Raw genomic sequence first — 26,884 nt, forward strand, 5'->3', positions numbered from 1 at the left:
AGGGAGTACTTTCCATTCATATCTCTGATCAGGACCTTCATGATTCAGTGCAGGGATAGTAAATGCAAAATGTGGACTATCCTCGGGATGAATTGGAATTGAAAAGAAACAATCTTTAATATCTATAGCTAAAACATGCCAGGTTTTTGGTAAAGCAGACAATTGAGGAATCCCTGATTGAGCAGGTCCCATAATAATCATCTCATTATTAATGGCTCTTAAATCTTGTAATAATCTCCATTTACCAGATTTCTTTTTAATGACAAAAATGGGAGTATTATGGGGGGATACGGAAGGTTGTATATGTCCTTCTGTTAATTGTTGTCTGACCAAGTCATGGGCTACTTGTATCTTTTCTTTAGTCAGGGGCCACTGAGGAACCCACACTGGTCTTTCTGATTTCCAAGTAATTTTGATTGTCTCAGTGGCCCTTTCTGAAAACCCAATTCATGTCTATTTATTTCTTGATCTATTTGAATAGGTGCTGTCATACCTTGTTCTTGTTCTCTTAATCTTTTTTCTCTCCTAAAGCCTTGTTTAGCCCTAGTAGTGGGCACGTTAGGATTGATGTTATTTGTTAATGTCAATCCTAATTGATCTAGGACATCTCGTCCCCATAAATTTACAGGAAGATGATCCAATACATAGGGCTGTATAGTTCCTTCACATCCTTCAGGATCCCTCCAATCTAATACCATAGCACTTCTATGGGGATTTGTTGCCACTCCTAGGCCTCGAAGCGTTTGAGTGGCTTGTTGTAATGGCCAATGTTCTGGCCATTCTTGACGAGATATTATGCTGAGGTCAGCACCTGTGTCCAGCAGCCCATTAAAGTCATGTCCTTGAATATTTAATTTTAGCATTGGGCGAGAATCTAAATTTAAAGACAGCATAGCCCAATCTACACCTGTGGAGCCTAATCCCTTGGAACCTCTTTCTACATTACAACTGGAAAATTTATCATGCAGGCTGGGTATTATTAATAACTGTGCTATTCTATCTCCTGGTGAAATTACTGATATACCTCTTGGAGAACTAGCTATAATTTTTATTTCACCCTCATAATCGGGATCAATTACCCCAGGACTTATCATAAGTCCTTTTAGTGTAGAAGAACTGCGTCCCAATAATAAGCCTACTGTTCCCTGGGGAAGAGGTCCTTTTACTCCTGTGGGAATGATTTGAATTCCCATCTCTGGGGTTAGTACTGCTCTGGCAGAGGCGCAGATGTCCAGCCCTGCGCTCCCTCTAGTTTGTCTGATGAGGGATTTAATGGATAATGCGTCCTGGGCACTACCTTGATGGTGCTGTTGGGTTCCTCCATTGCCCCATATATTTGTGGTTTTGGGCCCCGGGGCATTGGGCCCTCTAGTCCGTTTTTTGGCAATGGAGCCTGATACCTTTCTCCACGATATCGTGGGTAAACACTTGGTCCTTGTCCGTTTTTTGATAACGGAATACCCTCTATGGTGGTTTGAGAACGGCATTCATTAGCCCAATGTTTCCCTCTATGGCATCGTGGGCAAATACCCGGTATTCTATTCCTTTGATATCCAGCTTTGTTAAACCCTCCTCTTACGGGGCAACTCCTTTTAAAATGTCCTGTTTGATTACAATTATAGCATGTTTTTGGCCTGGCATCTAAAGCCTGTTGTACTGCTGCTAAGACTTGCCCTTGTTCATTAATGTCTCTACATAATTTAATATATGTGTTTAAATCTTCATGTTTCCATGGTCTAATGACCTCTCTGCAGCAACGATTTGCTTGGTCATAAGCCAGTTGTTTTATAAATGGCATTACCTGTTCTGTATTACCAAATATCCTAGAGGCTGACTGAATAAGTCTATCTACAAATTCAGCGTAAGGTTCATTAGTTCCTTGTATTACCTTAGATAATTGACCTTGTAAGTCTCCATGCCCCTGTAAAGTTTTCCATGCCCTAACTGCATCTACAGCAATTTGTGCGTATACGCCAGGGTCATATTCAATTTGTTGTCTTTGACCCTCATATGGTCCCTTTCCCAATAGCATGTCCATATTTCTTTGAGGATAACCAGCTTCTGCATTTCGCCTAGCTGTCTCCATGCAAAATTCCTCATTGGCAACCTTCCATAACAAATATTGTCCTCCGTTTAGCACAGATCGACACATGTTAGCCCAATCTGCTGGTGTCATGTCCAAGTTGGTAACAGATTCGACCATGCTTATTGTGAAGGGAGCTTGCGGCCCATAGGTCGTTACAGCCTCCTTTAATTGCTTTATTGTTTTGAAATCTAAAGCACGGTGAATTCGTTGCCCTCCTGCCTGCTCAAGTACAGGGCATGCTAATCTTTGGGGTCCTGCCTCAGAATTCCGTCCATCAACTACGGGAGTTGAGGGCCGCTCAGCGGTAGATGGAGCTGTTGGTTGAGTTACGCCCTCTGGTGATAGAACGGAGTTAGTAGCAACCTCCTGTTGTAATTCTCCACCTGATGGCTGCTTTTCCTCTAAGCTTGCTTTCTTTAAATTCTCCTCTGTCTGACTAGCTTGAGAGACCTTCTCTTTTGCTTGACCTAGCGTTTTTTCTACCATAGTCTGGACCTCTAACAATTTACTTAGCAGTTTTTCGGTTTGTTTTTTACTGGATTCTAATCTACTATAAAGGTAACGTAACCCAATAAGATAGGATAAAACAAAGCCGAAACAGAATGAAACAAAAACGGAACAGACAATGGTTGTATCAATTTTCTCTTTCTCAGGGCCGAATAACTTCAAACCTTGAGCCAACCATTTTTCCCAGTTCGCCTGAGAAAATTCTAGGGCTAGGGAGCTTGAAATAAAAACAAAATAAATCAAAACAAGAACACATTGTTTTTCTAAATGTTCACCCATTCTGTCGCCTTCCCTCAGGGGCGAGCAGTTTTACTCACCTCTAAGCTTCAGGCGTTCCCCGTCCGGGCCGCCAAATGCCGCAGTCTTGGCTGGGCACAGAATCACGAGCCACTCAAGCAGGAACAAAACTTTATTTTGAAAAAGCCGCCAACACTCTCAGCGCCAGCAAGCAAAAAACCGGTCCTCCCACGCGGGCGTCTAACCGGAACCGCCGTCTCCCGGAACCGGGGTCCCCCGGACCTCCCCCGGAATTTCCTCCTACTATCCTTCCCCAACCAACGGGAACTCTCCATGAGTCCCCGTAACATGAGTCCAGTAGTAGGCCAAGGTGAACAGCAGGAGCCCAATTTGCATATGAATGTAAATCTTAGCATAATAATACCTCAGTGGCTAGCTGGCTTTACAACCAAAGGTGCCATACATCATATATTTTGCTTGTGGCTCCTAGCACCCAAAGGCAGAGAAAATCATAAAATCAGACAGAGAAGAAAGACACATAGCCTTCAAAAGAAGAATACTGACATCTGACTTCCCAACAGAAACAATTTTTTAAATAAGACAATATAATGTGATCTACAACATCTTCAAAGAAATTTGCCAACTTAGAATTCCTCAGTCAAAAATACCCTTCAACAATAAAGGGAAATGAAGATACATTCAATTTGGAAGAAATGTTATTTTCAGACTGAGAGAATTCACACTGGCAGACTCACACTAAAGCAGACACTAAAAGACACTTTTCAGAAAGAAGCTTGGAAATGTAGAAATAAATGGAAAATGACAGAAAGGTTAACATGTGATAAATGTGAATGAAGACTCTATAGTAGGGATGACCTGTGGAGTATGAACTATCAAAGAATGCATGAGAACTACAACATAATACAACTCAGAAAGGAGTGAAGGAAGTTAGGGTCATGGCCACAGCAAGAAGCCACATCACGACTCAGGCTTCACCACCTGCCTTGCAGGAAAACAAGAGAGAGGGGCAACTTCACTTGACTGACCTCTAGGAAACAGTAAGAGAATTAATTTTCATGAAATAATGACCCTAGAGAATATATGTTCTAATACTCTATGTGACTAGATGAGCTCAGACACTGGATAAAGCACTGACATATCCTGAGATCAAACAGCTGTCGGGAGGAAAAGGATCTGTGGGGCCACATTGTAAGGTGAAAGAGCCACTCTCTCATTCAACACCATTTTTACTCAAAAGAATAACTGACAGATAAACTATGGTTATTCCAACTTGGATGTCTGGCAGAAACCCTTTCAAAAATGAACAAAGTAGTTTCACTCTTCTTTAAAGCAGAGTAATATTCCATTGAGTATATATACCACATTTGCTTTATCCAGTAATCTGTTGAGGGACACCAAGGTGGGTTCCATAGTCTAGCTATTGTGAATTGAGCTGCTATAAACACTGATGTGGCTGTGTCACTGTAGTATGCTGATTTACAGTCCTTTGGGTATAAACCAAGGAGTGGGATAGCTGGGTCAAATGTTGGTTCCATTTCCAATTTTTGAGGACTCTCCATACTGCTTTCCATAGTGGTTGCACCAATTTGCAGAACCCCCAGCAATGTATGAGTGTGCCTTTTCACCACATCCTCGCCAACACTTATTGTTTCCTGTATTCTTGATGATTGCCATTCTGACAGGAGTGAGATGAAATCTTAGTGTAGTTTTGATTTGCATTTCTCTAACTGCTAGAGATGTTGAACACTTTTTCATATATTTGTTGATCAATTGATTCCTTCTTCCATGAAGTGTCTGTTCAGTTCCTTAACCCATTTATTGATTGGGTTATTTGGGTTTTTGGTGTTAAGTTTTTTGAGTTCTTTATATATCCTAGAGATTAACACTTTATCAGAAGTGCATGTCGTAAAGATTTTCTCCCAATCTATTGACTTTATTAATTGTTTCCTTTATTTTATTACTTTATTAGTTGTTTCCTTTGCTGAGAAGAAGCTTTTTAATTTGAATCCATCCCATTTATTGATTCTTGATTTTACTTCTTACACTTTAGGAGTCTTGTTAAGGAAATCAGATCCTAGGCTGACATGGTGAAGATCTGGGCCTATTTTTTCTTCTATTAGGTGCAGGGTCTCTGTTCTAGTGCCTAAGTCTTTGACCCACTTTGAGTTGATTTTTGTGAAGGGAGAGAGATAGAGGTTTAATTTCATTTTGCTACATATGGATTTCCAGTTTTGTCAGCATCATTTATAGAAAAGGCTATCTTTTCTCCAGAGAATATTTTTGGCACCCTGCCTAGTATGAGGTAATCGTATTTATGTGGATTGGTCTCTGTGTCCTCTATTCTGTGCCTTGGTCTATGAGTCTATTTTGGTGCCTTTTTAGTTATTGTAGCTCTGTAGTATAGTTTAAGTTCTGGTATTGTGATGCCTCCTGCTTCACTTTTCTTGCTAAGGATTGCTTTAGCTATTCTCAGTCTCTTATTTTTTTCCAAATAAATTTTATGATTGCTTTTTCTATTTCAATGAAGAATGTCATTGGGATTTTAATAGGAATTGCATTAAATCTGCATTACACGTTAGCATGGCTTTTGTGACAATATTAATTCTGTCTGTCCATGAGTATGGGAGATCTTTCCATCTTCTGAGTCTTTTTTTCAATTTTTTTCTTTAGTGTTCTGTAGTTTTCATTGTAGAGGTCTTTCACCTCTTTTGTTAGATTGATTCTCAGGTATTTTTTTAAGGCTATTGTGAATGGAGTAATTTTCCTAATTTCTCTTTCTGTCGATTCATCACTGATATATAGGAATGCATTTGATTTATGGGTATTGATTTTTATATCTGCTACTTTGCTGAATTCATTCATTAGTTCTAGAAGTTTCTGGTGAAATTTTTTGGATAATGTCATCAGAGAATAGCAATAGTTTGAGTTCTTCTTTACCTATTTGTATCCCTTTAATTTCTTTCTTTGTCTAATTGCTCTGGCTAGAGTTTCAAGGATAATGTTGAATAGCAATGGTGAAAGAGGACTTTCTTGTCTTGTTCTAGTTTTTAGCAGGAATGCTTTCAATTTTTCTCCATTTTGAATGATGCTGGCCTTGGGTTTAGCATAGATATCTTTTACAATGTTGAGATATGTTCCTACCATCCCTAGTTTTTCTAGTGTTTTGAACAGGAAGGTGTGTGCTGTATTTTATCAAATGCTTTTTCTGCATCTATTGAGAATGATCATGTGATGCTTGTTTTTAAGTCTATGGTTGGAGTTGGAGAATATCATGCTAAGCAAAATAAGCCAATCCCACAAAACCAAAAGCCAAATGTTTTCTCTAATATGTGGATGCTAATTCACAATAAGGCAGGGGGCACTAGGGAAGAATAGCATTACCTCAGATTAGGTAGAGGGAAGTGATGGGAGGGGAGGGGTGGGGATGTGGGGATAGGAAAGATAGTAGAATGAAACAGACATTATTACTGTATGTATTTATGTGACTGCATGACCAATGTGATTCTGCAACATGTACACTCAGAGAAATGAAATTATATCCCATCTATGTATGATATATAAAGGAGCATAAATGCACTCTACTGTCATGTATAGCTAAGTAGAACAAGTTTAAATTTTTTTTAAAAAAATGAACTAAGTAAACAAGTCACTTTAAGGAAAACAATTTACAGTGTATGTTACCAATGTTCTAATTTGAGTTTTGAATTTGAATTTGGAAAGTGATGTATTGGCCGCAATGAGCTTGACGGATCCTCAATGCTTCAAGAATTTGCTAATAAAATCAATGATGGCATAAGCAAATGCAGCTTTTGATGTCATACAATCAAATGTGTCAATATTTGGAAGACCTTCATAATTCATCAGAACCACATCTTCCAAATGATCAGTGCACCATGCTACAAAATTATGCAAAAACAAAAAAAAAACTATTCAAATTGCAAGAGAGGCCAATAGATTTTTAACAAAATAGCATAATAAAAGTGCATTGACCTTGTTTCAGATTCCGCCTTGTAATGAACCTTGAAGAGTCTAGTTTAGTGGAGTTGGGTGTAGGATCAAACCCATGCACCGCACCCTGAACATGCCGTCACAGTGCTCCTCCTCCTCCAACTACGCAGCTGAGTGAGGTCAGATCTTCTCTACATGCTCCAACCAAAGCCACACATCACAACAAACTGAATGCAGAAGCAGTATGGGGACCAGCCTGTCTTCCATTAAGCTATACATCAAAGATAAAGGCCAAAAGGGGAAAGATGCTATCCTCTCTGAATTTTTTAAAATGTAGTTATTTTTCACAAAAAAAAATTATTTCTAATAGCTTATATTTGTTATTGCTACCTTGAGATGCATTAAAAAATATTTTAAATTTTTCCCAGTTTAACATAAGACAACAAAATATCGACAATATAACCCAGATGAGGAAAACCTTAAGTTCTCATGATTTCTAGGAGAAGAACAGTTGTCCTGAGACCAAATAGTTTGAGGACTGCAGTTCTAGAGGAGCCATGAAAAGAATAACAAAATAATGTATTAATACTAAATTTTAAAAAGAGAAAATAAGTAATAAAAAAGACTCAGTGAATCTAAAAGAAAGTAAGAAAGCAAAAAAATTTGAAAAAATAAAAATGAAAATAACAGATCAAACAAAAGATATGAACTAGAAGAAATAGACCATCCCAGTTACTTTCTTCAGTGTGATGGACAAGGATTGTTGGGATTTAAGAAAAGAAAATGATCCAATTAAATCCTGCTTATGATCACACTTCTGTTGTGGCTTGGATTGGAGGTATGCCTTAAAAGCTCCTGTGTTGAGCAGGAGGTGAATTGATCAGGTTATGAGAGCCAGAACCTAATCAGTAGGTTAATCTACTTGATGGATTAATCATTTAAATGGACTGAGTGGGTACTCTAAGCAGGTGGGGGTGGCTGGAGGAAGCAGGTCACTGGAGGCAAGCCTTGGGGTTCTATCTTGTCCCTCTCTCTGCTTCCTGGAAGCCAACACTGAGAAGCTTTTCTCTGCCATGACCTCCCACCATGATGCTCTGCCCCAGGCTCAGAGCAATGGAGCAGGCCATCCATGGACTGAGCCTCTGAAACCAGGAGCCCAACATAAATCTTTCTTCCTCTAAGTTGTTCTTGTCAGGTATTCTGGTCACAGTGACGAAAAGCTGACCAACACACTTAAAATTTAAGAATACAGAAAGATTGGCAGTAAAATGATGAAAAACATCTAAATATAAATACCCATCAAGAGAAAGCTGGCAGAGCTACAGTGACACCAGACCACACAGCCTTCCTGGAAGAAACCGTGACGACATATAAAAAGGGGGACTTTAGAAAACGCAAAGTCAAATTTCCCAGAAAGAGTATAATAATTCTAAATGCGCATGGACCTAATAGCACAGCCTCAAAATATATAAAGCAAAAACTGACAAAACTGAAATGGAAAATAGATGCGAACACCAAATTTTTACATACTTTCATAATTGATAAAGCAAGTCAGCCAAAAACACTAGCAAGGATATAGGAGTTCTGATTAACATAATTAACCACGTTCACTTCATTGGCATTAATAGAACACTGCACCTAACCACTGCGGAGCATACCTTCTTTTCAAGTACACTTAAACATTTACCAAAATTGACCACATGCTGAGCCGTAAAGCAAGTTTCAACGAGTTTGAAAAGATTCAACCCCACAGAGTATATTCTCTGATCAGAGTGGAACTCAGCTAGGCTGCAATAACAAAGTGAGCAGAATGCTCTTAAAAAGCAAGAATTGGGGGAAGTTGAGAAATAAATACACTTCTGAGAATTAAGCTAATTCTAACAAAAAAAATCACGATGAAAATCAGAAAATATTTAACTAAGAAATGATGAAACTATGATCATTTGTGGAAAGCTCAAAGGCCAAATTTATGGAAAATTGGTATGAATATATATATATATATATATATATATATATATATATATATATATACACATACACCGAGAGAGAGAGAGAGAGAGAGAGAGAGAGAGAGAGAGAGAGATTAGAAAAGAACAGTTCAAAGACAATGCTCCAAACATCCATCTCAAGAACTGGGGGAAAAATGATAGCAAACCCCAACAGAGTGGCAGAAGAAGTAGCTGCTACAGGGTCTGGGATCTGTCTTCTCCTAGGTTTGGCAGAGGAACGCTGTTTTTAGAGGTTGTCATGGGCTACCTGGGGAGCAGGTAGCTCAGCTGGGGAGGTAACCCCCAAATGTCAGCCCCTTGTATCTGTCTCCTGTTCATTATCTTATTCTGCCAGATATTTCTGTGACTCCAGTACGTCGTACGCTGTTGATTTACATTTTCCTGATTGCTAAGATGGGGAATCTCTTCAGGTTTCTGGGAACTCATGTGTCTCCTAGTCCGAGTTTGGATATGGGATGTTCCTCAAAGCCTTGTGTTCAAGGCATAGTTCTGGTGCCCTGAGGCTCAGAGGTGGGACTTCAGGGCAGTCATTGGGTCAGGAGGGATCTAGCTCATCAGTGGAGTGACCCATGGAGGGATCATAGCTGAATGGACTGTTGAGAGGTGGTGGAACCTCAGGAGGTGGGACACAGCTGAAGAGGGTAGGTGCTTAGGCGTTTTGTCCCCAGCCCCTCCTTTCTCTCCTCTCTGTCTGCCTCTGCTTCCTGGCTTCTAGGACCTGGGCAACTTTGCTCTGACGTACCCTTCTGCCACCATGTTCTGCCTCACCACAGGCCCCAAACCAATGGCTCTAGGGGACCACAGAGGGAAATCAGGATCAAAATGAACCTTTTCTGCTTGAAGTTGTTTTCATCAGGCATTTTGCCCCAGCTTTGCAAAACTGACTAACACACTCCTCTTCTGTGAGTTATTCATGCGGATATTTTGCTTTTTAAATTCATCTGCTTTTATTTTCACGTTTTGATTTGTAGAAGTCTTTCTTCATTCTGCGTACACCATTCTTCATTTGTTTTGGGTATTGTAAATATCTTTTTCCAGTTTGCAGCCTGCCTTTGTGTTCCTTATAGAATAGATTTTTGTAAAACAGTTTACAGTAGATGAAATTTAGTTCAGACTGGTGAACACACTTTTCTGGCTGCATGTGGCAAAGCCAAGAGTCAGAGGCTGATCCGTCTGGCCCAAACCATGGGTCTCGCCTTGCACCCTATCTTCCCTCCCAGAAGCCTCCAGTTGGAGCTGCAACCACAAAGATCCACAGGACCAGGCCTTCCATGGAGGAGCTTGAAGTAGGACAGGGTGAGGACAGGTGCTCGGCCAGGGGACTGTAAATTCCTGGAGGCCAGAGTGGGGAAGCAAGCACAGGGCCACTGTGGGGCCGAGGCGGGGCTGGGGACACCCTGCCTGAAGCTAAGAGCACAAGGAAAGTGCTTATTTCCTTGTGTTCTCTACACACACACACACACACACACACACACACACACACGCATGCACACAAATTCTTTGGGGAGTTTTGTATGGTTTTTTGTGTGGTGCTGGGGACTGAGCCCAGGGCCCCACAGGGCAGGTGTGCTCTGCCATTGAGCTACAACTCCAGCTCCTATTTTCTAAAATAGCAAAACGACACTTGGGAATTTGAACTAACCAGCCCAAGATCACACATGGAAAAAAGCAATGAGTGAAATTGAAAGTCAGGCCTGCAAGACACAGGTCTGGTTTCTCCTGCTCCTTCAGCCTCTCTGCACAGACAGAAAGGAAGAGGAAGGTGGCTGGTGGGATGGGCAGCAGCTGCAGGCAGCCTGTCCACCCCAGTTGCCAGAGCCGGCTCCGGCACCTGGCCTCTGAGGCCAGACTTCCTGGTTGCACAGTGCCCACAGCCATGACCATCCTCATGTTTCCCAGGAACACCCAGCCCTGCCAGCTGCGACCAGGTGTTCCCAGCACTAACACACATGCCCACACACACACATGCATCGATGTGCATAGACACACATGTGTGCATGCACGCATAGACACACTTGCAAGCCTGCACACGCATCTACACAGAAACTCGTGTGTCATGACACCTTGGGCAGGGTCCACAGCCCTCTGGCAGGATCTCAGCTCTGGAGTCACAAACCAAGGTCAAATTCCTAAATCATCAGTCATCAGCCCACCTCTCCGTCCTGCTGTCTAAGCTGCACTGTGGCCGGCCCTGGGAGGCCTAACTGAGGGATGGGTCACAAGGCTAGGACTGCAGGGACGTGCACACACAAGTTCAGCACCAGAGGGCTCACCGGAATTTTGCAATCCGAAAGCCCAGCCGAACTCACTGTGAAGCTCACAGTGCACCAAGTCCTGTGTCCATGTAAAAAATAAAATGCAGATTTGAACTTGAACCATGTGGGGCTGTGGCCATCCCTGTCTCACCTCAGCGAAGGCCTTCCGAAGCACTGGCTTCTGCCCTGGGGTGGAAATGTCTTCCAACTTGACTCTGAGTTGCTCTCCTCGTCCTGGGTTTCCTCCCTTCCTGTCTCCTTGGCCCTCTCTCCCCGCACCCCTTCACTGTCCTACCCATAATCATTTCCAACCCTAAAGCACTTCACATTTGGTGAAAAGCACTTCAGTTTCAAAGTGATTAGAGGTTGAAGATCCGTCGTTTAAAATTTAAATTAAACCGATTAAAATTACAGGAGCACTTCACATGTTTTAAGCAAATAATTATTTTTTACAAACAGATGCAGGGCTGGGGCACGCTAGCTCCTGAGTGGGGATGAGAAACAGCCACAGTGTCCAAGTCCCAGGGAGGCCAGGCTGCGGCTTCCCAAATCCCGCGACAGGCCAGGCCTGTTGGAGCAGGCTCCTCTGTCCCCAGATAGGAGTTGTGACCCCGCCTTCCAAGGCTAACCATGAAACCAGACTCCAAGTGCCCACTTGGGCTTCCGGCACACAGGAGGTGGGTCTGCTCATGGGAGGAGGCAGAAGTTCTGTCCGAGTGCCTGTGGTCCCTGCCCAGGAACACACACCGTGTCCCCATAGGCCCAAACCATTCAGATATGGACCTTGTGTGACCATAGGCAAAGAGAACCTCATGCTTGTCCCCGCACGCTTTGTGTCCTGGACCCAGCATCAAACCAGCAATGGAGTGAACATTTAAATGACAGAAGAGACTAAAACAGAACAAAACCAGTACTGGGTACTGAAATAGATGAAATGACCAACTTCTGAGGTCCGGTGGGTTGGCTTCATGGAGGAGGGTCAGTAACGTGGGATTTGCAGGATGAATAGGAGTTTTCAGATGAGCAAAGACGGCAAAGATATTCAAACTACCAGCACTGCAAAGGCCCACGAGTCAGGTTCCTGCAGCAGAGAATAAAGAAATGAGTGGCCAGGTACTCCGGTTACCTTCCCTTGCCGAGTCAGAGACCGAGCCTGGAAGGTCTGAAGCCCCTGTCTGAGGTGACAGCTAGAAGACTGTAGATTCAAATCCAGGCTCCCAAGAGCTTTTCACACCCCTTTGATTGGGGGGCCAGAGATTGGTATTTTAAGTCTTCTTCTCATCTTTGTTTGGCTAAACTGCAGCCTAGGATTAAAACCAACCAACCCACCAGCCCCCAGCCCCTGGCCTCTCCGGCAGCCACCTGCCTCTGCCCAGCTGCCTTCAACCTGAGGGAGGGGACAGTTGTTGAGCCTCGGGGACAGCTGGAACAGACAGCAAAAGAAAATAGCTCATGGTCTGTGTGGCAAAGGAGACGGCAGCCGCGTCCAGGAGAGCCAGGAGGCCAAGCCCAGCTCAGACGTTGCACAAACAAACCTCCGTCCAGGTTTCCAGGTCCTGAGGCGGGCCCCGCCCTCAGGAGGAAGGTAGCTTCACACCACAAGGTTGCTTTATTCTGGAACCTTCTTTCCTGGTTTCCCCTTTTCCTTAATTAGGTTTCTGAGCCTGGGCTCATCCAGGCCACATCCTTGTGCTCAGAGCTTGGACAGTGTTCCCAAAGAGGGAGCCTGCCGGGGGGCTGGAGGGAGGCCTCTTCCAAATGAGGATTGGCCCCTGGGGAGGGGGAGGGTGCTATTACTAATGGGTGCAGTTCTGTCGGGGATGACGAAAGGGTTTGGGTGTAGACGGTGGTTGGAGATGGTTGCACAACCTTGGGAGTGGATTCAGTGCCACTGAGTTGTACACTTCGGAATGACCAAGATGACAAATGTTTTGTCACTGGACATTTTTGCCACCAAAAATAAATAAATAAATAAATAGTAACTGGCCCCTGTGGTGCCCTGTGAAGGGTGAGCAGCTGTCAGGGGTTGTCATTTCTGCAGTGGGACAGAGGGGGAATGTGCTCCCGCCTTCAGCAGATGATTGACTGGGTGGACCCCAGGGCATGGAAGAGGCAGCGCCCCTGGCCACCCGCAGGGCTGTACGCAGGGCTGTACGCAGGGCCCGACCCAGAGTGCCCTCTCTCTCCCGGGAGACGCCTCAGTCCACAGGTCAGTGAAGCCATTTCTTTTCTTTCAAGGAACAAATTAATTCCTGTATCCCCTGGGCCCGTCCTGAGAGCCATGTTCCTGCCCACAGAGGGAGGCGGAAAGCGGAGGAAGGTCTGCCTCATGGGGCACTGCAGGGGTACGGGAAGGGTGAGGGCGCAGCAGGCAGAAGGCCCTCCTCTTCCCAGCACCACCACGGAATGACCTTGCGGGGGTCCCCGGCCTCTGTGAACTGCAGCATCATCTTCAAAGTGGAACTAGGATCCTTGCACAGAATGTGCCAACTCTTCCTTCCGTGCTGAGCACATAGAAGCCAGGCGACAAAGCCTTCTTCTCTCTTGCGGTCACTCCCATGAGTGACACATTTTGTTCTTGAGGACCAAGAGTGAGCATTACCAAGGCCCTGGCTGGCGGGAGTCACAGGCAAGGTCAAAGGCTTGCTGCTCCTCCCAGTGGTCTGCACGATTCTGTCCCCTATGGGTGAGGTAGAGGTAGAGATGGGAGGAGAAGGGGACAGACATCAAGAGCAAAACCACAGCTGACCTGCCCCGTGCTCTGGCAGTGGGGAGCCGGCCCAGGGACAGGGGCCATGGAGGCCTTGGGAAGAGTAGGGGCATCCTCGGGAGGCCCCAGTAGCTCAGCTCCAGGCTCAGGGGGGAGGCTGACCTCCAGAAGTCCTGCTTGCCCCATCCCTCCACCCTTTCTCCCCTGTAGTCAGAAGGCTTCTCCCAGAAGACCCTGGCAGGGCTGTGTCTCCTGCAGGTCAGCGTGGGCTAGCGCGGGGTTTCTCATGGTCAAAAAACGTGCTCCTCCCATCCTAAAACAGCCTAGGTCTTTTTTGCCCAGAGCTACTTCCTATATTCTCAGGTGAGGGCGCAGGGTCTGTTTGGGAAGTGGCCCCAGGAGCCTTTGGGGACATCTTGACACCACTGCCTTCTGCATGGCAGTGTTCCTGGGAGGCTTTGAGGGAGACCCTCAAGGATGACCCCTGCAAAGTGTTCCTCCACCTCCCCCTGGTACTTAACAGGACTCAAGTTTAAAGACACATTTTGGGAAATGCCACCTTTGTGCTTCTTAACCACACCTAACTCCGCTGTGCATTTTCCAACGTTGTCCTGTAGATGTGTGCACCCTTGACAAATGAAGCTCTTGAGCCTTGGCTTTGACCTTGTAACATGGGTGTCATGAATCAGACCCACTGGACAGATGTTGCAGGAATAAAGAAAACCTTTCACCAGGCACCGTGATGTGCATCTGTAATCCCAGGGACTCAGGAAGCCAAGGCAGGAAGATCGCAGGTTCGAGGCCAGCCCAGGCAACGTAGAGAGACCCTGTCTCAAATTTTAAAAAATTAAATTAAAAGGACTGGGGATGTAGCTCAATGGAAGAGTCCATGGGTTCAATCCCCAATACTGAAAATAAATAAATAAATAAAATAAAATACTGGAACTTAAAAAAAGAAAATATTTCCTGCCTGTAGCTCCCTGGGGATGGCCTCATGCCACTTTCAGTCACCCCCTGCATGTGGCTCTGTATATTCAGGTATTATAGGGGCATTTAGTACTTGAGCTTTGGGTCGCTGCTGTTGGGTTCAGGGTGCAGACTCCGAGGAGGAGAGAGAGCTGAATGGCTGGTGTCCTGCTGCTGGTAAACTGCAGCAGCACCTCAGAAGCCTGGTGGGCCTGGGCCTGAACAGAGGCGCTCCCCGCACACAGCTGCAGGTACTGCAAGGGATGAGGCAGGCGAGGCTGGTGGGAGCGTTTCCCAAGTGCCCGGAGTGGGCCAGGCCAGGCGGGCAGTGGCATGGAAGGCCTGTCGTGGAGGAGGGCCGCTTCTAGGAGAGAGCCATTCGTGAAGAGGTCACTGGGAAGGAGGAGTGGCGGCGACAGAGGCTCTAGCTCCACTCATGCTGCTAAGGAACAGGGATGGGGCTTGATGCAGTGGGCACTGCGGACCTTGGTTGGGCTTCTGCTTGGGGATCGTTAGATGCTGTCCCGTGCAGAAGGACTTACCTGAGAGCTGTGTGGAGAACCCCGTGGAGCAGCCACTTGGGAAAACACCCCTCAGACAGTCCAACGGGGCATTTCCATCTGAGCCAGCAACCACCGTGCTCCCAGGAACATCCCGAGAACAAGGAAAAGGCGCTAAAGGCGCGTCTACGAGGGCACGCGCAAGCGTTCAGACCACACAGTTCCTAACAGAGGCGAGAACCACTGAGTGTCCACTGGCGCTGAGTGATAAATCAGCAGAGCTGTGCATGGACATCACGCTGAGTGCAGCAGGCAACATAATCCCCGCAGCATGTCCCCAAGTCACCTGGGAAGCCAGGACAGAGGAGTCCAAGACGAAAAACATAGACCAACAGCTGCCTCAGGCTGGAGGGGACAGGGGCGGTTACAGGGTCTCTTTTGGAGGTGATGAAAATGTTCTCCGTGCTGGTACGTTTGTGTGAATACACTAAAAGCCATGGGATTGTAAACCTGAAAGACTGAATTGCATGGTCCATGGGTTACAGCTCAATAAAGATGTTTTTTAAAACCGAAAGGAGCTTCCATTACTTTATATCCTAACTGAGTTAAACCTGACCTCTTCGTGGCAGGTTTATTGTGTTTCCTATTTTACCAATGGCAGAAAGAGAAGGTTGAGAGAGGGGAAGGGACCCACCCAGGATGAGAGCTAGGAATGTCACTGTGCGGGCACAGCTCTGCTTGGGGAGTCCAGACATTCCCAGGATGGCCATTTCAAAGTCTTTTCAACACCCATGGCTGACTGATCCAGCTCCTTCCCCTCTGTTGAAGGCCAAGGCTGGTGGGTTTCGGCAGCCCTCCACCCACTCAGGCCCCTGGCTGCCCCTCCCCGGCCCCCCAGGTCTGGCCGCCCGGCCCTCCTCCCCATCCCCTCCCAGCTCAGGCTTTGCCACCAGCCAGACCATTTATCTTCAAAGACAATTTCTGATCCAAATATTTATGGCAAAATAGCGCCTTCTTTCACCAGGGCCTGTGTGGGCAGTTTTCCCAGTCAAAGCCCCTGGGGTGCATGGGGAGCTCTTGGCTGGGGGCACTGGGCCCTGGCACCACCCTCCCACCCAAGTCGCTAAACCCCAGCCTCATCCATGATCTCCCAAGATGTCACACCTGGTACACTCTGCCTCTGCCTCTGTCCCCTGGGCCTAGTGGCACCAAGAAGGGTCCTAGGTAAGATGTCCTCTCCTGCAGTGACCACCTGTCATGCAGACTTGACCCTGCCCTCAAAACCCAGCCCTGGCCTCTACTAGCTGTGTGACCTACAGCCAATCACCTCACTCAGCCCATTCCTTTAGCCAGAAAGAAGGGACGATGACAGTCTTCAGAATTCTACAAGGTGTTTGGTGAAGGCTAACTGACAGCAGGTACACAGTGAGAACTCAAAAAAAATGATAGCTGCTATAATGTTCTCTTCTTCCTCCTCCTCTTCCTCCCCCTCTTTTTTTTTCTTCATCAAACACTGACTCTGCAAACAAAAGTAGCCATTCTTCACCCTCACGAGTGACTCCACAGCAACACTCTTCCACCTAAGGGTCTTCAGCCTTAGCCAATCCTGCAGCACGGGCCTTCGTAGAATCCTTGTCAGAGAGGAAGCCAGAGTTCAGAGAGGGACACCTATTGCCCAGAGTCTCACAGCTTCCCATGGCTTGCTGATTCAGAAGGCCAAGATGGGCCACTACAGCCCCTGCCAGCGCTCTCCTCCCCCAGATGCAAGTCAGACTCAGAAGTAGCCATGGCACATGAATCATCAATCTTTCTATCTGAGTCTTGGAACATTTTTAGATTTTGAATTGCCGATGAAGGTTAGGGGGACGCTAAAATCAGAACTGTCAGCACATTCCTGGGTGGGAGAAGTCAGCCCCCGCAGATGACACAGCCAGGCACAGCCCCACCCTGCACCCCACCCCACCTCCCCGAGGTGACCTGGCCAGGTCCAGGGATCCAGGCCACTCTCTCTGAAACCCCTGGCAGGGGCCTCAGACCTGAAGGATCCTGCAAGCAAGGTGGCCCTGCTCCAAGGAATTGACCAAGTGCCCCTCCCTAGCCTCCACTCCTCCAAGACTGCATTTTTGAGGACTGGTCAGGACAAGGTTAGGAGGAACGGTGCCAGTTCCCCCTTGGGCTTGAAGCTTGCAATGGAAAGAAAGTTCTCAGGCCCTGGAGGGCAAGGGTGGGAACCTCCCCTGTGTCGAGAAGATTCCCAGCATGAAGCCTGGCGGTGAGCTCTGCAGGTGTGCTGTGCAGGCAGAGAGCCAGCCCGGCCTTCCACAGGGCCACACCCTGAGGACAAGGGCTCCAAAGGGGACAGCGGAACTTCCCAGCACATAGGAGCAATCACACAACTCGATCAGAGAGACTGGGCTTTGCTCAAGTGACCTCTAAGACCCCTGAGCAGGAAGGGGCTGGTGAAGTCACCCCTGCCGTTGACCCCTCCACTTGTCATGGGGAAAGGAGACCATGGATGCATGTGCCATTTTGCTGCTGAGCTGTGAGCCCGTGGGGCTGGTCCCCTGTTCACTTGACCTTCAGAGCATGTTCGAAGTCCCCCTCCTCCACCCAGCCCACCTCTCCTCTCCTCGAGGTTTGTTCATTCTTTGGTTTCCAAGCCCAGCTTCCACCAGCACTGTGGGTGGCCCCTCCGTCATCCCTCACACATGTGTTCAGTTGGGCGTTTGGTCACAGAGGTTTTAGGCAGACCATCTCTTGGCCTGGATTTCCTAGCATGAATGAATTCTGAGCTAAAAGCAAATTAGGAGTTTTTTCTGTGTGTGTCAGTCGAAGAAACAGAAGGTCGCCAAGGTGGGTGGACAGCGAGCTCAGGTAACCCCAGCTGAGATGCACCTGTGACCATCATGCCCTGTGCACTGGGGACCCTAGATCACCACCCCCAGCCTCTCGTCCCCAGCAGGGACCACATAGGAAATTCTCCCGGGAACTGAACACCCACTGCAGAATCTGCCTTGCTCAGGCTCAGCCTTTCTGAGGGCACACACAGGAGGAGGTCACTCTCATGGAGAAAGAGAAGAGTTCCCTGCACATCTGAGTCGCTGCCATCCGGGGAACAAACAAGACATCGAAAAACAAAAACACAAGGCCATGCGCCACCTGTATCTGAGTCAGTGCCCAACATGAACGTCAGAGGGCCGTGGCCGCAGGCCCTAGCATCCCATCTCTAAATACAGACAAAGGCCAGCAAGCCCCATCCGTCGCCCTGTCTGTGCCGATAAATTATGTACACCCTCTGGATGGAGACGCCCAGGGGCATGGGGTTCTGTCTGAGCAATTCGGATCCGCTCTCACCAGTCACCCTGGGGTCCCCCTCTCCCTGCCATCCACCCACCCCTCCCCACCTGCTGTCTCCCTTGGGCAGACCAGGTGTGCTCATGATGGATTGCCCAACTGGCCCCTCCATCCTAGAGGCGCTGAGCCCCGGTGGCGGGAAGCATTCCCTGGGCCTTTGACAGACAGCAGGCACGTCAAAACTGGAAGCAGGGCAGGCTGTCTCCAGGGGACATGCCTTTTATTTGAGTTGCAGGGGCTCCCTCCTGGCTTCTGTCCTGGGAGGCTGATCCAGTCACGCCCTCCCATTCCTCCTGCCTGCCTTTAGTTCCAAGGGTGAGAACCAAGTTTGAGCCGAAGAGCAGCAGAGAGAAACCAAGTTTGCTCCCATTTGAGAACACTTCTCTCTGTGATCTTGAGATGAAACTAGAAGGCGCCACATCTCCAGCAAGCTCCTTATCATTCCCAGAGACTGCTGGTTGCGGCCATTTAAAAGGAGACACCGCATCTTTATTAAATTTAAGCCACGTCTGATTACAGAGAGGCAGCGCTTTCTCTCTCCCTCTCCCTCTCTTTTTCATCTTATGGGGCTGGAATATTGCAATAACTGTTCCATCTGATTTTTTAAAAACTAAGATTTGCTAAAGGTCAATGTATCTCCTGGCCACATATGCAGCAACATTCAAATTTTCCTAGCCCGGGAATAAAAAGATTCTATCATTAAAAATAAAAGCATCAGGACATCTCTGGGGCCCATGGGGGATTTTAGAAAGGGGAGACATTTCGTTATCAACGCGCAATCATGAGATTTTTGAGCAGAATCTCTAATCTGCTCCCCCCTCCCACACCCCCTTCAACCCATCCACCCCCGACTCCCCTCCCAACTCCCCTCGCGCCCCCCCTCCTTTCACATCAAGGTCTTTTTATCTTCCAATTTTGCATCTAAAGATGAGGTGAATACCATTAGCTCAATTCAACCTCAAGTGTAGTCAGATGGGCCCGTGCTTTCTGAAAAGCACTGTCTAAGGTCACATTAAAATGTATAAGAGCATTTCGATGCCTGAGAAGGGGGCTTATTATCCACCCACGGTGTGAAAGAGGAATGTCAGTGGCCACAGACTTGGGTGAAAACAAAAGAGATACCAGGATTTCAGGCTTTTGTCAGCAAGTGCCTCTGGTCCCTTTCAGGGCTCCGCCAGCCCCTGGATGGCTCTGCGGACTTGGGCCTCTTGCCGGGTGGGGGAAGAGGAAGAGGAGGAGGAAAACAGAGTTCAGAGCAAAAGAGAAAGAAGCAATGTGAACCAGCTTCCCTCACTCTTCCTAACCCTCTTGATGGTGACTTATTTATTTGGGGTTGGTTTAACCCTTCATCTGGCGTCGCTGTAGCACTTTCTAATTATAAATGGACATTTCCTTGAGACAGCCTCGGTTTGTGTGCTGTTCTTACTGCAAGAGTCGGGTTTGCTTTGCTTTTGTCTTGTCTTCTAGTAGATGGCAGGGGGCAGGCAACTAGAAAACCAGGGACTCCAGCACCAAGCCTGCTGGCGTAGGAAGCCCAGTTTTGCTACACGGAGGGATGAGACCCTGGGCACGCACCCTTCACTTGGTCCCCAAGTACGTGAGATCAAGGTCGGGGTCTTAGGAGTGAGCAGATGAACAAGCCGTTCTTGAGCGCCTCTGCCTTGCAGGGGAGAGGCTTGCTGCCGTCAATAGACAGCGAGCAGCAGACAGCTGGAGAGGTAATTATTTCTGGGGGGAGGGACCCAGAGTGCTGCGAAAGAGGGAACTTGAAGAAGGCCGGCTTTAGGTAGGGTAATTGAGAAAGGTCTTTCTGAGGAGATGGCATTTGAAAAGAGACCTGAAAGTTGAGACTAAGCCAGCAATTCAAAGAGCTCCGGAAGAGCAAGGCAGGTGGCACCTGCAGTAAGGGGAAGGGTCTGGTCTCAGGCATCTGCTGGGCTGCCCACCAGCCTTCCACTCCATAGCACAGCTTGGTGGGGCATTCACTCAGGGGGCCTGGCCCCATCCAGCAAAGCAAAGAGCCCCATCAATGACACAAGAGCGTTCAGTCAGACACTCACCTGAGGTCCACATGTCCAATAGGGAAAGAATAAGATGGGACAGTGGAGGAACCAGCTCTTCCCCTTGGTGACGTGCTAATGAAGGGTCTTTGAGTCTGGCCTCTTAGATCCCCCCAAATCTCTCGAGCTTCTTGTTGCTCCCAACTCTGATTCTTTGAATTTCCTTTAGATTCCGCAAGCCACCACTGAGCCTCCAATCAATGTCCTTTTTGCTCCTTAGTCTGAATCTGATATGTGATTTGAAAACAAAGAACCAACAGTGACAGAAATTAATGCAGAGAACGAGTTTTCAGATAAAAGAACCTCAGAAAAACGTGGTGTATATTGAAGTCGCTTCTGACCAAGAGGAAGAAAAGATAATAAGACTCTGATAATGGGGCTCTGATCTGTGCTCAGGGTGAGACTCTAACAACCAGAAGAGAAAGGGCTAATTAACTTGTCACCCGTGATAACCTCGGAGAAGTGCTTCAAGGGTGAAGGTCTGGCATGGAGCAGGCTGAACTGAAGTGGGAAGTGTTGGTGTGAGCTCTTGGGTTTTGATAGAGATAGACAGGTAGAACTATAGGTGTGAGCCTAGGTTTGTGTGTGTGATGTCCATACTTCTGTCTCCTTGCTCTGTCTGCCGAAAGGACTGTCGGCATGACACTCCAGTGACAGTGAGCACACTTAGCTTCAGATCTTGGTTTCAACAGACCATTCTCCACTCAAGGGAACATGGGATCCTCGGGGCAGCGTATGATTCCAGGTTTGGGACCGACAAAGAACAAGATGCACCAGGAACATTTTGTGGCAGAAGCTAAAGAAATGTTCAAGGAAAGATGGTAACCTCTAAAGATAGCCAACCTGAAGAGGCACACATGGGCCAAATTTGGGGATTAAAAAATCTACATTGTAACTGAGTTGATCTGATAAATTGATATACAATTAGAGGCACCTATTTCAATTACAGGTCAATGAATTTTGACAAATTTATATAACTATGTGACTATGGCTCTAATTAAGACACCAAATATTCCCATTATTCCCAAAATTCTGACAGAAAGGGTCCTAATGATTCACCCCTCCCAGAGACCTCCTCATCTCATTTATGTTGCTACAGATTATTTGACCTTTTCTAGGACTTCACATAAATGAAATCTTACCATTCGTGTGCTTTGTTGTCTGCCTTCTTTGGATAGTCGAGTTTTTGAGATTCATCCAGATGGACATACATACCAGTAATTCATTAATTTTTGGTGCTGAATAATTTTTGAATCTGTTAAAGATGCAGTGGGTATATCCATTCACCAATTGATGGAAATTTATGTATATTGTACTAGTTTGTGGATATTGTAAGTAATGCTGGCTTGAATGTTTACCTACAGGTCTGGATATTTGTATTCACTTCTCTAAGGTAATTCATAGAACTTCTGGGTTTTCTAATAAAGTTATTTATACTATAAGAAACTTTTGCTCCTTTTTCCAAAATGATCGTACATTTCGCATTCCCACCATGATGCTTCAGCACTCCAGTGCCCCACCTTCTCAGCAGTGCTTGTCTTGGTTACCTTTTCTAATTTTAGCAATTCTAGTGGATGTATCCTCTCGTCTCGTCTCATCTGAGCTTCCCTGGGGCTGGGGATGTCAAACAGCTTCTCCTGACCTTTCTGGCCATTCATAGGGCTGTTTTGCATGGTGCACATCTGAGCTTTTGCACGCCCTCATTGGGTCATCTCTCTTATTATTAAGTTGTTGGAATCTTTCTAAATATGTTATTTACTGTACTTACATATCAACAATATCTTCTCCAATCACAGCAGTCTTCTATGTTCTTAAAGCTGTCTTTTAAGGAGCAGAAGTTTTTAACTTTGTGGGAGCTCATTTTCTCAAATTTTCCTTTATGGTTAATGCTGGTGGTAGTCCACCCATTGCCTATTCCAAGGTCAGACATAGATTTTCCTACGATTTCTTCAGAAGATTCATAATTCAAGTTTCTATGCTGAAGTAAATGGTCTGGTTAGAGTTCACCTTGGTTGGTGAGGCCAAGAAGAGCCAGGCTTTACTTTCCCACGTGGATATTCAATCATCCCAGAATCATTTACTGAAAAGATCATCCTCCTGCTACGAAATTACCTTTGCTTCCTTGTTGAAATCAGTTGATCACATACGTTGTGTGGTTGTATTCCATTAATTTTCATGTCTAGTCCTATAGTGACTTGAATTTTGCAGTTTTATTATATTGCACTTGTTGAAATTAGGTAGTATAAGTCTCCCAAAAAGGTCTTCCCTTTTAAAAGTTATTTTAACTACACTAGGTCCTTTGCTTTACCATATAAATTTTACAATGTTTATCAATTTCTCCCCAAAATCTATTGGCATAGTCATTGGAGTTGAATTAAATCCACAAATAAATTCAAGTAGAATGATGTTATCATATAATAAGAAATATATTTGGTCTCATTCTGGTCCTGGCACAGAGCTCCTGAAACCCTTGGAATTTTGAGAAATAAGAGTGTTTTTTTGTTGTTGTTGTTCATATCAAGCCCTTCAATCTTACCTGGACTTAAGCTAATGAGGTGATTTAAGGTGGGACCTCTGCACAGCTTCAGGATGGGGCTGGTCAAAAAGAGACCAAGTGATTAGAGTTGGAACCCACAGCCCCACCCACTGACCTCCTGGGACAAGAATGGGGACTAGAGAGTGAGACCCAGGAAAGCTCTAGGACAAGAAGACTCAGAGAGTTTCCAGTGGTGAGAACATCAAGGTGCTGGGCAGGCAGTACTCCTGGGGAGGACCGGGGCTCTCCAGCATGGCTTCCTGTGTCCCTTGTGCTTGGCTTTATAACTGACCAGAAAACATGAGTTAAGGCTTCCTGAACTCTCTGAGCCATTCTAGCATATCATCAAACCTGAGGGGTGGCAAGTGGGAGTAACCTGGGCACCTCATCAGCCTCTGGCATCTCCCATCTCCCATAGCCTTGGAGGACTAAGTCTTGACCCCTGGGGTCTGTGCTGACTCCAGGAGTTGGTGTCAGACCTAAATGGAACTGTCAATATCCCGCTGATGGAGAACTGGTGAACTATATGGAAAACCCACACGTTTGGTGTTAAGAGTGTTCCCAAAAGAGGAAGAAACTTCTTGGATATCACAACAACTTTCAGTCCTGTGATGCATCTCCCCATCCATTTAGTGTACCTCTCCCTATGTATAGGTATTCTTTAACTTCCTTCAAAAGTATTTCATAGTTTCATAGTGTCATTTTATTCAATTTATTTATATATATTTTATGTTTCCAATTATTCTTACTCATATGGATTTCAGCTATGGATTCCACCAACCATGAATTATAATTTTAGGAAAAAAATTGCATCTGTACTGAACATACACACATTTTCCTTGTTTCTATTATTTAAGCAATATTTAATGGCAATTGTTTGTAGCATTTAATAAATGTTTGTAGCTTTTATATAGTATTTGGATTATAAGTGATCTAAAGTTGACTTAAAGTTGACTTAAAGATCCCACATCATGTTACATGAGACTCGAGTAACATAGATTTAGCATTCATAAGAGATCATGGAATCCATCCTCCATGGATATTGAAAGCCAGCTGTATTTAGAAATATAGTAGATTTGGGGGCTGGGGATGTGGCTCAAGCGGTAGCACACTCGCCTGGCATGCATGCGGCCTGGGTTCAATCCTCAGCACCACATGCAAACAAAGATGTTGTGTCCGCTGAAAACTAAAAAATAAATAAATAATTTTTTAAAAAAGAAATATAGTAGATTTTGTATATTGACTTTGTATCAAATAAACTTGCAAAATTATATACCTTGTAGCATTTTCAAAGATTCCTTAAGTTTTAATAACCACATAATTATATCATCTGCAAATAAAGATGATTTTATTTATTTCTTTCCCATCTTTGTGCTGTTTAATTTTTTTTTCTTTTCTTGCTTTATTACACTGGCTAGGATCTCTACCCCATGAAAAGAAGTGGTAAGAGAGATCATCCTTACTGTAACTGATCTTAAAGGAAACAGTATTTACTCTTTTACTATTAAGTATGGTATAGCTATATGTTTTTCATATATACTTTTTGTTGTGTTGAGAAAAGTTTCTTATATTCCCAGTTTTCTGAGTTTTTATAATCTATGAATGTTAAATATTGTCAGATGATTTTTATGCTTGTACCGAAATAATCATGATTTCCTTCTTTTTGCAATATTGCAAATTACATTAATTACTTCTTTTTTTTAATGTCAAATCAGCACTGAATCTTAGCAGTATATCATTAATACCTCTGAATTTGATTTGACAATATGTCACTAAGGATTTTCCTCTGTTTTCATGAAGGAAATGAGTCTGTACTTTTCCCATATTTTCTTCATATTTGTTTTTTTGTCATGCCATCACAACATCATCTGCAAAGTGGTCCCTTTTTCTATTTTCTGAAAAAGTTTACATAATATTGGTATTTTTTTCTTCCTTAGATATTTGATAGAATTTACTAGTTGATCATTTGGGCATGAAATTATAGGATTATTCACTTTTTAATTTTTTCTTGTGTCTGTTCTGGTAAATAGTATTTTTCAAATAATTTGTCCATTTTATCTAAGTTATTTATATTATTGGCACAAAGATCATCAAGATAGTTTCTTAGCATCCTTTTCATGTCTGTGGACTCTGCAGTGATATCCTCTCTTATTCCTCGTTTTGGAAAATAATCACAGATGCCCTTTTTTGATCAATCAATCCAAAGATATGAATTCATAAAGCTTTATGAAGAACAAACTTTTAGTTTCACAGATTCCTTCCTCTATTATTTTTACATTTGCTATTTCTTAACTACTGTTTTGATCCTTTTTCCTTCTTTCTTCTTATTTGGGATTTTATTGTTCTTCTCCTAGATTCTTAAAATGTAATCTTAGATCATTTATTTTAAACCTTTCCTCTTTTCTCACAAAATGATTTAAAAGTATTTCCCTCTAAAAAACATAAATACATTTTGCTTTCATTTTATTTCCATTCAAAACATTATCTAATTTTATTTATGATTCTTCTTTGACCCATGGATAATTTTAAAATATATTAAAAGTATGTTACATAATTTCCAAATAGTGGCAAATTTTCTAGATTTATTTTATAATTTTCTCACTTTATTTAATTATGGTCACTTTTTATTCGTATAAGTGCTACTACTACATCTTCTTGATGAATTGGCTGTTTATAACTTGCAAATATCCTCCTTACCCTTGGTAGTTCCCTTTACTTGAAGCCTGTATATCTGATATTAATACAGCCACTCTGGCCTCCTTGTGACTGGTCTTTGCCCTGTAACTCCTTTCGCATCCAGTGACTTTTTGCCTATCTCTTCATATTTGAAGTGTGTTTCTTGTACACAGCATATAGTTAGATACGACTTGGCTGCTTGTTAACTGATGCGCTTAGTCCATTTAGAATTAATGTAATTAAAGATAAAGGTGAATTTAAGTTCACTCTATTGCTATTCCTTTGATAGTTCTCCTATCTTCTCCTAATTCCCTTCCCCCTCTTCCACGTCTTCTTTTGAGTTAACTAAGTATTTTAAGTATAAGTATTATAGTATACATTGAATACCCTAATAACAAAAATTAAAAATCAAAAATGCTCAAAAGTTTGAAACATTTTTAGCACTGACAACATCTATAAAATCACCTTCAGGCTATGTGTATAAGACATGTATGTATGAAACAATTGAATTTTTATATTTAGGTCCCCTCCCCTAAGACAGACAGATAGACAGATAGTAGGTAGGTAGGTACATACATACATACATACATACATACATACATACATGCATAGTTATTCCAAACTCCAAAACACTCCTGGTCCAAGCTTTTCTGATACAAGACACTCATCTGTATTCAGTTTCATCAAGTGAATAGGCTTACTAGCTATGCTTCAATCCATTTTGTTTCCCTACAAATGTGATTCTTTAAACATCAAGTAATAGCATAAACTTTACATGCAATGTTAGAACCTTACAACAATATGTTTAGATTTTCCTTCTTCCATTTTCTGTGCTGTTGGGTGTCGCCCCAGCTCCAAAGACTAACTTCTCCATCCCCCAAGAAGAGCCATCCAATTGTGAGCCCTGCTGGCTCACATGATCCTTACCCACCAATCAAAAAGCACCCCATGCCAACTGTCAAACCCTTCAACCATTAAACTGTTATAACTGTCAAACCACCCCCCATCTCTATAAATAT

Source organism: Spermophilus citellus, assembly GCF_964194105.1.
Source record: "Spermophilus citellus genome assembly, chromosome: 4".
NCBI classification, from domain to species: domain Eukaryota; kingdom Metazoa; phylum Chordata; class Mammalia; order Rodentia; family Sciuridae; genus Spermophilus; species Spermophilus citellus.